Source organism: Scyliorhinus canicula, chromosome 1 (assembly GCF_902713615.1).
Source record: "Scyliorhinus canicula chromosome 1, sScyCan1.1, whole genome shotgun sequence".
NCBI lineage: Eukaryota > Metazoa > Chordata > Chondrichthyes > Carcharhiniformes > Scyliorhinidae > Scyliorhinus > Scyliorhinus canicula.
The window spans coordinates 224,569,351-224,581,624 of NC_052146.1; the positions used below are offsets into that span (position 1 = coordinate 224,569,351).

Here is a 12,274-nt window from a genome sequence, read left to right on the forward strand (position 1 = left end):
CCAAGGCTTTCAAGCTGGGGAAGCTCCCGTCTATAAATAGATCCCCCATCCTTCCAATTCCTGCCCTTTGCCATCTCCGGAACCCACCATCCAGCCTACCCGGTACAAACCGATGATCATTATAAAATTGGGATCCAAACCGATGGTCCCGCCACTCTCTTATATCTCCTCCATTGCCCCCAGGTTCTCAGAGCCGCAACCACCACCAGACTTGTGGAGTATCGGGCTGGTGAGAACGGAAGAGGTGCCGTTATCAGTGCTCCCAAACTTGTGTCTTTGCATGACGCCGCCTCCATCTGCTCCCACACCGACCCCCACCATCACCCTCTTCCTAATCATGGCTATATTAGCCACCCAGTAGTAATTGCAGAAGTTCGGCAGCGCCAACCCACCCTCCCCCCGACTGCACTCCAGCAACACTTTCTTCACTCGTGGGGTTTTACTCGCCCACACGAAGCCCAAAATAACCTTACTCACTGACTTGAAAAAGGCCTTTGGGATGAAGATGGGAAGGCACTAAAAGACAAACAGAAATCCGGGGAGGACCGTCATTTTCACGGTCTGTACCCTCCCCGCCAGTGATAGCGGGAGCATGTCCCATCTCAAGTCCCCTTTCATTTATTCTACCAGCCGGGATGGGTTTAACTTATGCAGTGCCTCCCATTCCCGGGTCACCTGGATTCCCAAATACCGAAAGCTCTTTCCTACCATTCTAAGCAGCAGCTCTCCCAGTCTCTTCTCCTGTCCTCTTGCCTGGATCGCGAACATCTCACTTTTCCCCCATGTTCAATTTATACCCCGAAAAATTGCCAAATTCCCCCAGGATTCGCATTACTTCCCCCATCCCCTCCAACGGGTCCAAAATGTACAAGAGCAGGTCATCTGCGTAGAGCGAGACCCGGTGCTCCACAACCCCCCGCCCCCCACAAACCCCGAATAAGCCCTTTCCAGTTCCTCGAGGCTCTTAACACCATGGCCAATGGCTCTATGTCCAGAGCAAACAGCAACGGGGAGAGGGGCACACTTGCTTCGTCCCTTGGTGTAATTTAAAATGGGACCTTGGATTCATGTTGCATTATATTCACCTCCCACCATCTGGCCTGGGCTTGCGAAATCCTACCAACTGTCCTGGCTTGAGACAACTCACTCTCCCTGGCTCTGTAAAGACTTAATTACCTGCAAATACTCACATTCAAGGTATCGTCTTGCATCTTTGACTTACCTCTTCATTCACCTGAGGAAGGAGCAGTGCTCCGAAAGCTAGTGGTTTGAAACAAACCTGTTAGACATTAACCTGATGTTGTAAGACTTCTTACTGTGCTCACCCCAGTCCAACGCCGGCATCTTCACATCATGCACTCATTAAGACAGATTCGCTAGAATACCAATTGTAATGGGGACAACAATTTACACTGCATAAGAGAGTGCTGATTGATTGGCAACTGGACTCTGATTGGTAGAGGCATTGCTATGGAGAATGCACCAGAACAGTTAACTGCCAAGCTTCTGTTTACATTCAAAGGAGGCAGATCGATACCGATTGGTCAAGGCATTACTACAGGGAGTATAGTAATGAGTATCTTGAGACAATTCACACCTCTTTATCCTGGGGATACCCCTATCTCTGGATCTGTAAAGACTTAATTACGTGCAAATGCTTGCATTCAAAGCATTGTCTTGCACATTTGACTTTGTATATATGTTTCTGGAGCATACCTCTTCATTCACCCGAGGAAGGAGCAGTGCTCCGAAAGCTAGTGTTTGAAACAAACCCTGGTGTTTTAAGACTTATTACTATAAGGAATAAACCCATGGAATGGCTGTCCCCAACCTTTTGTTTAATTGAAAAAGACAATGTGTGGACATGCTCCTCTGTCTGCACCCGGTGTGTGAATATATGTGGGTTCTAGCATGTGCACGTGAGCCTACTACGAGCCTGACTTATCATCTTAAATTGGTTGTCAGTGTAAACCTTAGCACACTCAAGATGGTTTAGCAACAGACTGCTATCCAATTGCGGAATCATATTAAATGTTGAACACTATTTTGAGTTTTGCAAGCGAAGGCTGGTTGGGCACGGTCAGCACTTTACCTGTTGTGAACAGCGGGCAATTCTGTTTGATATGATCCCACAGTCATTGGGACATACGGCCGACATACCTGGCATCACACAAGCATTGAAATTCAAATATCACATTAGTAATTTGTATAATAGGCAGAGGGTCTTTTTGGCTTGACGGCATCATCCTGTTAGTAGAGAAGACCACTTGTGTAGCTACAGCATAGCAGCAGTGTGAAATAGCTAGTTTCATCTTTGTTCAAATTTTATGAGACGTAACTCTCCCTTGCAGGATAATCCAAGGTAGACTCGGTACTTTTGAGGACTGTAAGTCACGTCCTTAGACCCATGCGTTTGCTTGATACATACAGCAAGCAATCATGTGATCAGGGTAGCCATTATCCTAAAGGATAGCTTTGATGAGCCTTACTTCAGCATTAAGCTTGCATGGGGAGCAAATAGCTCAGCCCTATTTACAAGCTTGCCGATCAGGTCAACCTTATAGTGTGTCGAACTGTAAGAATCCTGATACATATATTGCCCAGCAATGATAGGCTTGTGGTGGACAGTAGTAGTAAACACATTGATTTTGCAACTAACATGTTGAGGAAAAAGAGCTCATTTGACTGCTTCATTTAAAATTTTTTTTACAATATCCAATTATTATATTTTCTTTCACCAATTAAGGGGCAATTTAGCATGGCCAATCCACCCACCCTGCACATTGTTTGGGTTGTGGGGGTGAGACCCACACAGACACTGGGAGAATGTGCAACTCCACACAGAGTGGCCCAGGACGGGATCAAACCTGGGACCTCGGCACAGTGAGACAGCGTTGCTAACCACTGCGCCACCATGCTGCCCTGACTGCTTCATTTCAAAGGTAAATTTGAATGCTGAATGGAGCCTATTAAAGATAGGAAATTCATACATGCAGCTCCGGATTCAAATATAGCAAATGTATCATCTCGGCATTAGAAATATGCAAGGGGCAGATTAGGTGTCATTCCATCAAAGCTGTGTTTCTCATGAACACCGACAAGGATGTTTGCAGGAGTTGGGCCTAGAGAGGATCCCATGGCAACACCATCTATTTGGGCACACATGGGATCATTAAAACTGAACTTAACTGCATGAGTTGCCAAGTTAATACGTTCAATTAATAGATTCAGACAATAAGCGGTGTATCTATATCTGAGATTGGTAGACTTGCTCGATAATCTATGGTAGGATATTGGGTGGAATTAAGATACAGATCAACCATGATCTCACTGAATAGCAGAAGCAGCTTCAATGTTTACTCCTGTTCTTAATGGACTGAAGTCAACTTTTATGCCCCAGTGATTCAAATCCACTAACTCCAACATATAGAGAGAGAGGGCATTTCGCCCATTGTGTCTGCACCAGCTCTCCAAACGAGCATCATCACTTAGTGCAATTTCCCTGCCTTTTCCCCACACCCCTGCACATTGGCTGTAGCCATCAGGGTAGCCATTATCCCAAAGGATAACTTTGATGAGCCTTACTTCAGCATTAAGCTTGCATGGGGAGCAAATAGCTCAGCCCTATTTACAAGTTTGCCGATCAGGTCAACCTTATAGTGTGTGGAACTGTAAGAATCCTGATACATATATTGCCCAGCAATGATAGGCTTGTGGTGGACAGTAGTAGTGAACCCATTGATTTTGCAACTAACATGTTGAGGAAAGAGAGCTCATTTGACTGCTCCATTTTTTTTTTAAATTTACAATATCCAATTATTATATTTTCTTTCACCAATTATGGGGCAATTTAGCATGGCCAATCCACCCACCCTGCACATCATTTGGGTTGTGGGGGTGAGACCCACACAGACACTGGGAGAATGTGCAATTCCACACAGACAGTGACCCAGGACGGGATCGAACCTGGGACCTCGGCACAGTGAGACAGCGTTGCTAGCCACTGCGCCACCATGCTGCCCTGACTGCTTCATTTCAAAAGGTAAATTTGAATGCTGAATGGAGCCTATTAAGGTAGGAAATTCATACATACATGCTAACCACTACGCCATCGTGCTGCCCCGACTGCCTCTCCAAACCTATCCTCACCAGTGAACTTTCTGATACACAAGACTTTCTACAGTGCAAAAGATGACCATTCAGCCCATCAAGTCTACACCGGCCTTCTGAAACAGCATCCCACCCAGGCCCACTCCCCACCCCAAACCCATAACCCCACCTAATCTGTACATTTTAAAAAATATATTTAGAGTACCCAATTAATTTTTTCCAATTAAGGGGCAATTTAGTTTGGCCAATCCACCTACCCTGCATATCTTTGGGTTGTGGGGGGTGAAACCCACACAAACACGGAGAGAATGTGCAAGCACCATACGGACAGTGACCCAGATCGGGATCGAACCTGGGACCTCGGCGCCGTGAGCCAACAGGGCTAACCCCGCTGCGCCACCATGCTGCCTAATCTGTACATTTTTGGACAATAAGGGACAATTGACCAGGGCCGATCAACCTATCTATACATCTTTGGAGCGTGGGAGGAAACACAAGGGAATGTGCAAATTCCACACAGACAGTTGCCCAAGGCTGGACTTGAATCTGGGCCTGTGGAGCTTTTTATTTAAAATTTAGTGTACCCAATTATTTTTTTTTCCAATTAAGGGGCAATTTAGCGTGGCCAATCCACCTAACTCGCACATAATAATATTAATCACTTATAGTCACAAGTAGGCTTCAATGAAGTTACTGTGAAAAGACCCTAGTCGCCACATTCCAGTGCCTGTTCGGGGAGGCTGGTACGGGAATTGAACCCATACTGCATTACAAGCCCACTGTGCTAAACCAGTTACTCTGGGTTGTGAGGGTGCAACCCACACAGACACGGGGAGAATGTGCAAACTCCTCCCGAACAGTGTCCCAGGGCCAGGATTCAAACCCGAGACCTCAGCGCAGCAGTCCCAGTACTAACCACTGCACCACTAGGGTCTGTGGAGCTTCGAGGCAGCAGTGCTAACCACTGTGTCACAGCAACGCCCTAGAACTATTCTTGTAAATCTCTCTGCACTCTCTCCAATGCGTTCACAAACTTCCTTTGGTGGTGTCCAGAACTGTACATAACACTCCAGAGGAGGTCTAACTAGGTCTGATAACAGTTCCCCATGCAGACTCGCTCTTAGAACATAGAACAGTACAGCACAGAACAGGCCCTTCGGCCCTCGATGTTGTGCCGAGCAATGATCACCCTACTTAAACCCACGTAACCCGTATACCCGTAACCCAACAATCCCCCCATTAACCTTACACTACGGGCAATTTAGCATGGCCAATCCACCTAACCCGCACATCTTTGGACTGTGGGAGGAAACCGGAGCACCCGGAGGAAACCCACGCACACACGGGGAGGACGTGCAGACTCCACACAGACAGTGACCCAGCCGGGAATCGAACCTGGGACCCTGGAGCTGTGAAGCATTGATGCTAGCCACCATGCTACCGTGAGGCCCTTGTTCTCTATGTCCCTATTTTTAAATACATTTTTTCAATTAAGGGGCAGTTTTAGTGTGCCAACCGTGAGATTCATTCAGACATGAGGGAATCTACAAACTCTAACTCTACATGGACAGTGACCCGGGACTGGGATCGAACCCGGGTCCACGGTGCCTTGAGGCAATAGTGCTAACCACTGGGCCACGTGCTGCCCTCTGTCCCTATTAATAAAGCCCATATTTAAGGAAGAAATAAGTCCATTGGAGGCGGTTTATCTGGGAGGATAATCTGACATGGGCGGGTTGTCTTAAAAGGATAAATAAAATGAAATGAAATGGACAGGCTGGGCTGGTTTCCACTGGAATTTATACAAGTGGAGGGTGAATTAGTTGTAGTATACAAGATCCTGAATGGTCTAGACATGGAAAGGATGTTTCCTCTTGTGAATGTGTCCAGAATTAGGGGACAGTTGGCTCGATGGAGGCTCCGTTAAGGGGGAAATCATAGGTTCGTCCCGGGGAACATTGATGGGGGATTTCAGGGTTGGCACAGAGCGGGCATCAGACAGCTGAGGGACCTGTTTATTGATGGGAGGTTTGCGAGCCTGGGGGAGTTGGAGGAGAAATTTGGGCTCCCCCGGGGAACATGTTCAGGTATCTGCAGGTAAAGGCATTTGCTAGGCGGCAGGTGGAGGGATTCCCTTCGCTTCCCGCGAGGGGGGTGAGCGACAGGGTGCTTTCGGGGGTCTGGGTCAGAGAGGGGAAGATATTTGATATCTACAAGGTTATGCAGGAGGTGGAGGAGGCATCAGTAGAGGAGCTGAAAACGAAGTGGGAGGGGGAACTGGGGGAACAGATCGAAGACGGGACATGGGCTGATGCCCTGGAGAGGGTTAATTCTTCCTCCTCGTGTGCGCGGCTTAGCCTCATCCAATTCAAGGTGCTGCACCGGGCCCACATGACTGGGACGAGGATGAGTAGGTTCTTTGGGGGTGAGGACAGGTGTGTCAGGTGCTCGGGGAGTCCAGCGAACCATGCCCATATGTTCTGGGCATGCCCGGCACTGGAGGAGTTCTGGAAGGGGGTGGCGAGGACGGTGTCGAGGGTGGTGGGATCCAGGGTCAAGCCAGGATGGGGACTCGCGATTTTTGGGGTTGGGGTGGAGCCGGGAGTGCAGGAGGCGAAAGAGGCCGGTGTGCTGGCCTTTGCGTCCCTAGTAGCCCGGCGAAGGATCTTGCTACAATGGAAGGATGCGAGGCCCCCAAGCGTGGAGACCTGGATCAATGACATGGCGGGTTTCATTAAGCTAGAGAAGGTCAAATTCGCCCTGAGAGGGTCGGTACAAGGGTTCTTTAGGCGGTGGCAGCCTTTCCTCGACTTTCTGGCTCAACGATAGGGTACGGGGACAGCAGCAGCAGCAACCCGGGGAGGGAAAAGGGGAGGGAAAAGGGGAGGGAAAAGGGGGGGGGCCGACAATGACTGTTTGTTTATTTAATTTTAATATTTTTTAAGTTCTTTTGTTGTTCATTAGGGTTGGGGGGGTGGGGGGATGTGATACATGCGCCAATACGGTCTGGGGGTGTCACAGTTATTATGGGTTATTTTGTTGCATTTCATTGTTTGTCGTTATGTTTTATATTTTCTGTAAAAAATTCCAATAAAAATTATATTAAAAAAAAAGAATTAGGGGACAGTTTTTAAAATCAGCGGCTGCCTTTTAAGTAAGTAAGTAAATCGCTTATTGTCACGAGTAGGCTTCAAATGAAGTTACTGTGAAAAGCCCCTAGTCGCCACATTCCGGCGCCTGTTCGGGGAGGCTGTTACGGGTTTATAGCTCAGAGATTAGGAGAATTTCTTTCTGAGGTTGTTCGACTTTGGAACTGTCTCAGAACACGGTGGAAGTAGGGTCACTGAATATTGTTGAAGGCAGAGGTAGATTGATTCTTACAAGGGAACCAGAATTTTTGGGGGTGTTTGGGAATGTGGAACTCTGACCAGAGACAGACCAGCCATGATCCTATTGAATGGTGGAGCAGGCTCAAGAGGCTGAATGGCCTCCTTCTACTTCTGACCGGCTTAGGTGACTGTCTGTGTAGAGTTTGCATATTCTCCCCACGTCTCCATGTGTTTCCTCCCACAGTCCAAACATGTGTAGGTTAGGTGGACTGGCCATGCTAAATTGCCCTTGGTGTCCACAAAGGGTAGGTGGGGTTACTGGGTTATGGGGGTAGGGTGGAGGCGTGGGCTTAATTTGGATCCTCTTTCCAAGGACTGGTGCAGATTAGATAGATTGAATGGCCTCATTCTGCACTGTAAATTGTATGATTCTGTATGTAGAATACTAATGCTCCAATAACTACTCTCTCCACTGTCCTACCAGCTTCAATTAACCATGCACATGTCCACCCTCTGCTCCTGCACCCCTTTAAGAACTTTACCACTTAGTTTATATTGCCTCGCCATGTCCTTCCTACCAAAATGCATCACCTCACACTTCACTGCATTGAACTTCCTCTGCCAACTATCTGCCCATTCCACCAATTTATCTATGTCCTTTTGACATTCTGCATTGTCCTCTTCACAGTTACAATATTTCCAAGTTTTGTATTATGTGCAAACTTTGAAGATGTCCCCTACACACCCAAGATCCAGATCAATGTTTTTAAAAATTCATCTTTTATGGGATTTGGTCTTCGCTGGCTCTGCCAGCATTTGTTGCCCATCCCCAATTGGCCTCGACAAGAGAGTGCTGCACAGCCTTCTTGAACCACTGCAGTCCATGTGGTGTAGATACATCCACTGTGCTTTTAGGGAGGGAGTTCCAGAATTTTACCCAAGCAAGTGAAGGAACGGTGATACGTTTCCAAGTCAGGATGGTGAGGGACTTGAGAGGGGAAATTTCAGGTGGTGGTATTCCCATATCTTCTGCCCTCGTCCTTCAAGATAGTAGTGGTTTGGAAGATGCTGCCTAAGGAGCCTTATATCCCATATAATTGTTTTTCACTGTGTTAACCTGACTGGTCTGTAATTGCTGAGGGGGGGGAAGAGGCTATCCTTCCAAATCTTTCTTTGACAAAGTACATAACATTTGCAATGCTTCAGTCCTCTAACACTTCCATTAAGCCTAAAATTGCCTGGCCCATATGGTTTAATACTGTACCTCAGTTTATTATAAAGGAGCTCCAAAACATTCCTTTCATAAAAAGATAGAAAATAGGAGCAGGAGTGGCACCGTGGCGCACTGGTTAGCACTGCACACAGCACCAGGGGCCCAGGTTCAGTTCCGGTCTTGGGTTATCCCCATGCCAGCATGGGTTTCCTCCGGGTGCTCCAGTTTCCTCCCATAGTCCAGATATGTGCAGGTTAGGTGGATTGGCCAAGCTAAATATTAGGTGAAATACAAGGATAGGTTGGGAGAGTGGGCCTAGGTAGGGTACTCTTTCATTGGGTTGGTGCACACCCGATGGGTCAAATGGCCGTTTTCTGCACTGTCGGGATTCTATGAGGAAGCTATTTGGTCCTTTGAGCCCGCTGCATCTTTCACTGTGATCATGGATGATCATCCAACTCGATACCCTGATCCCGCCTTCCTCCCCCATCCTATATCCTTTGATCCCCTTTGTCCCAGGTGCTACATAGAACATAGAGTGCAGAAAGAGGCCATTCGGCCCATCGTGTCCGCACCGACCCACTTAAGCCCTCTATTCCATCCTATCCCTGTAACCCAATAACCCCTCCTAACCTTTTTTGGACACTAAGGGCAATTTATCATGGCCAATCCACCTAACCTGCACGTCTTTGGACTGTGGGAGGAAACCGGTGAACAAATTTCTCCTCAACTCAGTCCTAAATGGTCTAGCCCCATGTCCTCCGGCTGGAACCACTGGCTGTGATCTCCTCCCAACATCGGGAACATCCTTCCCTCGTTCTCTGATCCGAGATGCTCAAGATGATAACTCCGCACTTCAAACCAGGCAATCCTCCTGCATAACTATAAATATACACAGCTGCAGCTTTTAAAATGCAAACAGACTCCAATAATAATGAGGCTTTTCTGTCCGCAGCTTTGAATCGGAACGATTAACTTGTCGGCCAGTTTAGACTCTTAATTATCCGCAACAAAGTCCTCAACCGTTACTTGGTCATCGTGATAAAATCTAAAATAAATATTCGGTTTGGTGGCTTAAATATTTAAACTGCTTTTCAGACCGTTTTGTTTTAAGGTGAGAAGCCGCTTCGCAGTCCAGAATTTCGACAAGAAAAACACCATCAGTTTTGGAATTGCCACAATCGGGAAGGATGGATGTGAAACAGAACGTGTTATTTAAAAAATGAAACATCTCGCCACTGGGAGTCTAACGTTTAAAGTTTAGACGACTTCCACCCAAACTGCTTGCTGGTTAAATCTTTCCAATACCATTTATTCAATGCCACAACAGAGATCTAATTGGAATAATGTGTCCTGACATACTGCCACGTTATTCTCAGAGAAGGAATTTCCTCTCGGCACGCACCAAGCAGTGAACTCTGTCATTACAACACTGTCTTTGGCACCAATCCGTCCAATTCTCAACTCCAGCACCTCCAAATATATATAAAACACACACAGGCCCTTTTCAGAGAGTGGTTTAGGTTCCTCTTGACTTCGTTCCACACACTCAACAGGGAGAAAAAAAAAGAGGGGAGGGAACGAGCGTTTTTGACAGTTTGGGAAAACCGGAGTTGGGTATTCCAAACATCACAAAGAGTAGTCTGAGCAATCTTACAGAAATAAACTACACTGACGAATAGGAACTGTTTCCACCGCTGAAGGCGCCACCCTCAATTCAGATGTTTTAAAAAAAACAAATAAGTACAGACGCATTTTTAGACCATCGGCTCGTCAATTTGTAAAGACATAATGATAGATTGCAAAAGATTTCATTTTTCAGGGAGTGCCTCCCATCGAAACAACCCCCCACCCCACCCCAAAAAAACCATCGCTCCTTCCCCAGGTAACGCCATGGCTTTCCGCTACTTCCACTGCTTACTGTCTCCCCTCACCCCACCCCAGGAACATGGATTACTTTCCAGAAGTTGATGCTGTCCTTGCTGTGATTAAACGCCATGCTTTTCACTCAGTGGTGGTTGCGAGTGCTCGAGGAGGGGAGCTCGAGGAGGGGAGCTCGAGGAGGGGAGCATCCACCTCAGAACACCCCCCTCCCTCCTCCCTCGCACAACACAAAGCGGCCCCGACTGCAGGGCGCTCCGCTTCGTCTGCTCTTTAATTGGAAATGACTGGCTTCAGTCAAATTGATCCAGACTGTCCTGACCAAACAAAAAGGAACGTATCCCCGAGAGGTTTGAGGGGAAACCGCAACGCGCAGCTTCCAGGAAGAGGGAAATCGGCACCAGGTCGCGAAGGAACCCCGGAGTTTCAGCAGCACAAAGGCAGCTTTTGAAAGGAGCAAAAGTCGAGCAAGGAGTAAAGCAAGTCCCGGTGTCAAAACTTACCACAGCTGCTGAAAGGGACTGGCCACGAGCTGACTTTCTGAAAAGAAGCACACGGGAGCCCTCCTTTTCCCTTCCTGAACGTGCCTCGCTGAGCAATAAATACAGTAAATGGCTGGGTGGAAGCAGACAGCCACTATTACTGCCCAGTCTGACTTCTCAGCCTGCCCGCACTCCTCCAAACTTCTCCCCGCACCGGGGATGCCGCAGCCTCGGCACGCGAGCGCACTGCCTCCACCTTCATTGGTGGCCCCGCGCTGTCCATCAGGCGAATGCCCCGCGCCCATTGGCTAATTGTCCCCTGATCCCGCCCTCGCTGCCAAAAAGAACCTTCACGAGCTGTGAGCGACACCAGAGTTTTCACTGGAGTTTGAATCGCGGACGGAGTTTCACATCAAATATATCTTCATTGTATCCTGCAAAAGCTGGCTGTTTCAACCAATCTGGGTGCCATTACCACTGTTTTCGCACGTTGTTTGTTGTGCAGATCTGTCCTGTGTCTCGACCTCACCTCCATTTGCACACGATTTTGTCCTTTTGTGTTTATGCATTATTTCACTGGTGCTAAGCTAACTTTTTATCTAACAATTCGCAGGACGTTTAATCAATTAAGTCGCCTATTCCTGCTCCCAATTCGTATTGAGTCCACGCCGCATAGAGCAATCCAATGAGTATGATTCCCTGCTCTCTCCCATGGCCCCGCAATTTATTTCCCTCAAGTGTCCATCCATTCTCCTAGATATCATTAGTTTCTGCTACCACCACCGCCATAGGAAGTGAGTTCCAAGTCATTACCACTTACCACAGTGTAAAACAGTTTTTCCTTACATCCCCCTGTACCTCTGGCCGGAAATCTTAAACCAATACTCCCTTAGTCGTTTTTTCTGCCAGGTAATGGGAATAAGGTAAAAGGTAAAGTCCCAGATGACCATAGGCTGCTTTCCCTTTGGAGGGGGAGAGCTGATTGGTGGTGGTTTAACCTGAGGCTCACCATACCTCAGGCGAGGGGCAAGGCTGGAGAAGGCAGAACCTTCATGAATAAACTGGGTGATGGGAATAGCTTCTCTTTAAGTACCTTTTCTCAACCTGTCATAATCTTGTACACTACAATCAAATATCCTCTCATAACTTGTTTGCTCAAAGGAGAAGCCCAACCTAACCTTTTAACTAAAGTTCCTCATCCCTAGGGTCATTTTGTTAAATTCTTCCTGCAGCCTGGATGCAAAACTTCAGTTGTGGCC

General features: G+C 47.5%; 1 protein-coding gene across 2 annotated transcripts in view; it reads right to left on the minus strand.

The window, feature by feature from the left end:
- The window catches only part of tiam2a (TIAM Rac1 associated GEF 2a), a 461,217-nt gene extending 450,005 nt beyond the window's left edge, over window positions 1–11,212 (minus strand). The window contains exon 1 of one of the 2 annotated variants that reach the window (XM_038808441.1): window positions 11,037–11,212. The gene's annotated coding sequence lies outside the window, so the exon portion shown is untranslated. The remainder of the gene's footprint in view (window positions 1–11,036) is intronic. The other variant, XM_038808437.1, reaches the window with a different exon arrangement.
- Between the last annotated feature and the right edge of the window lie 1,062 nt (window positions 11,213–12,274).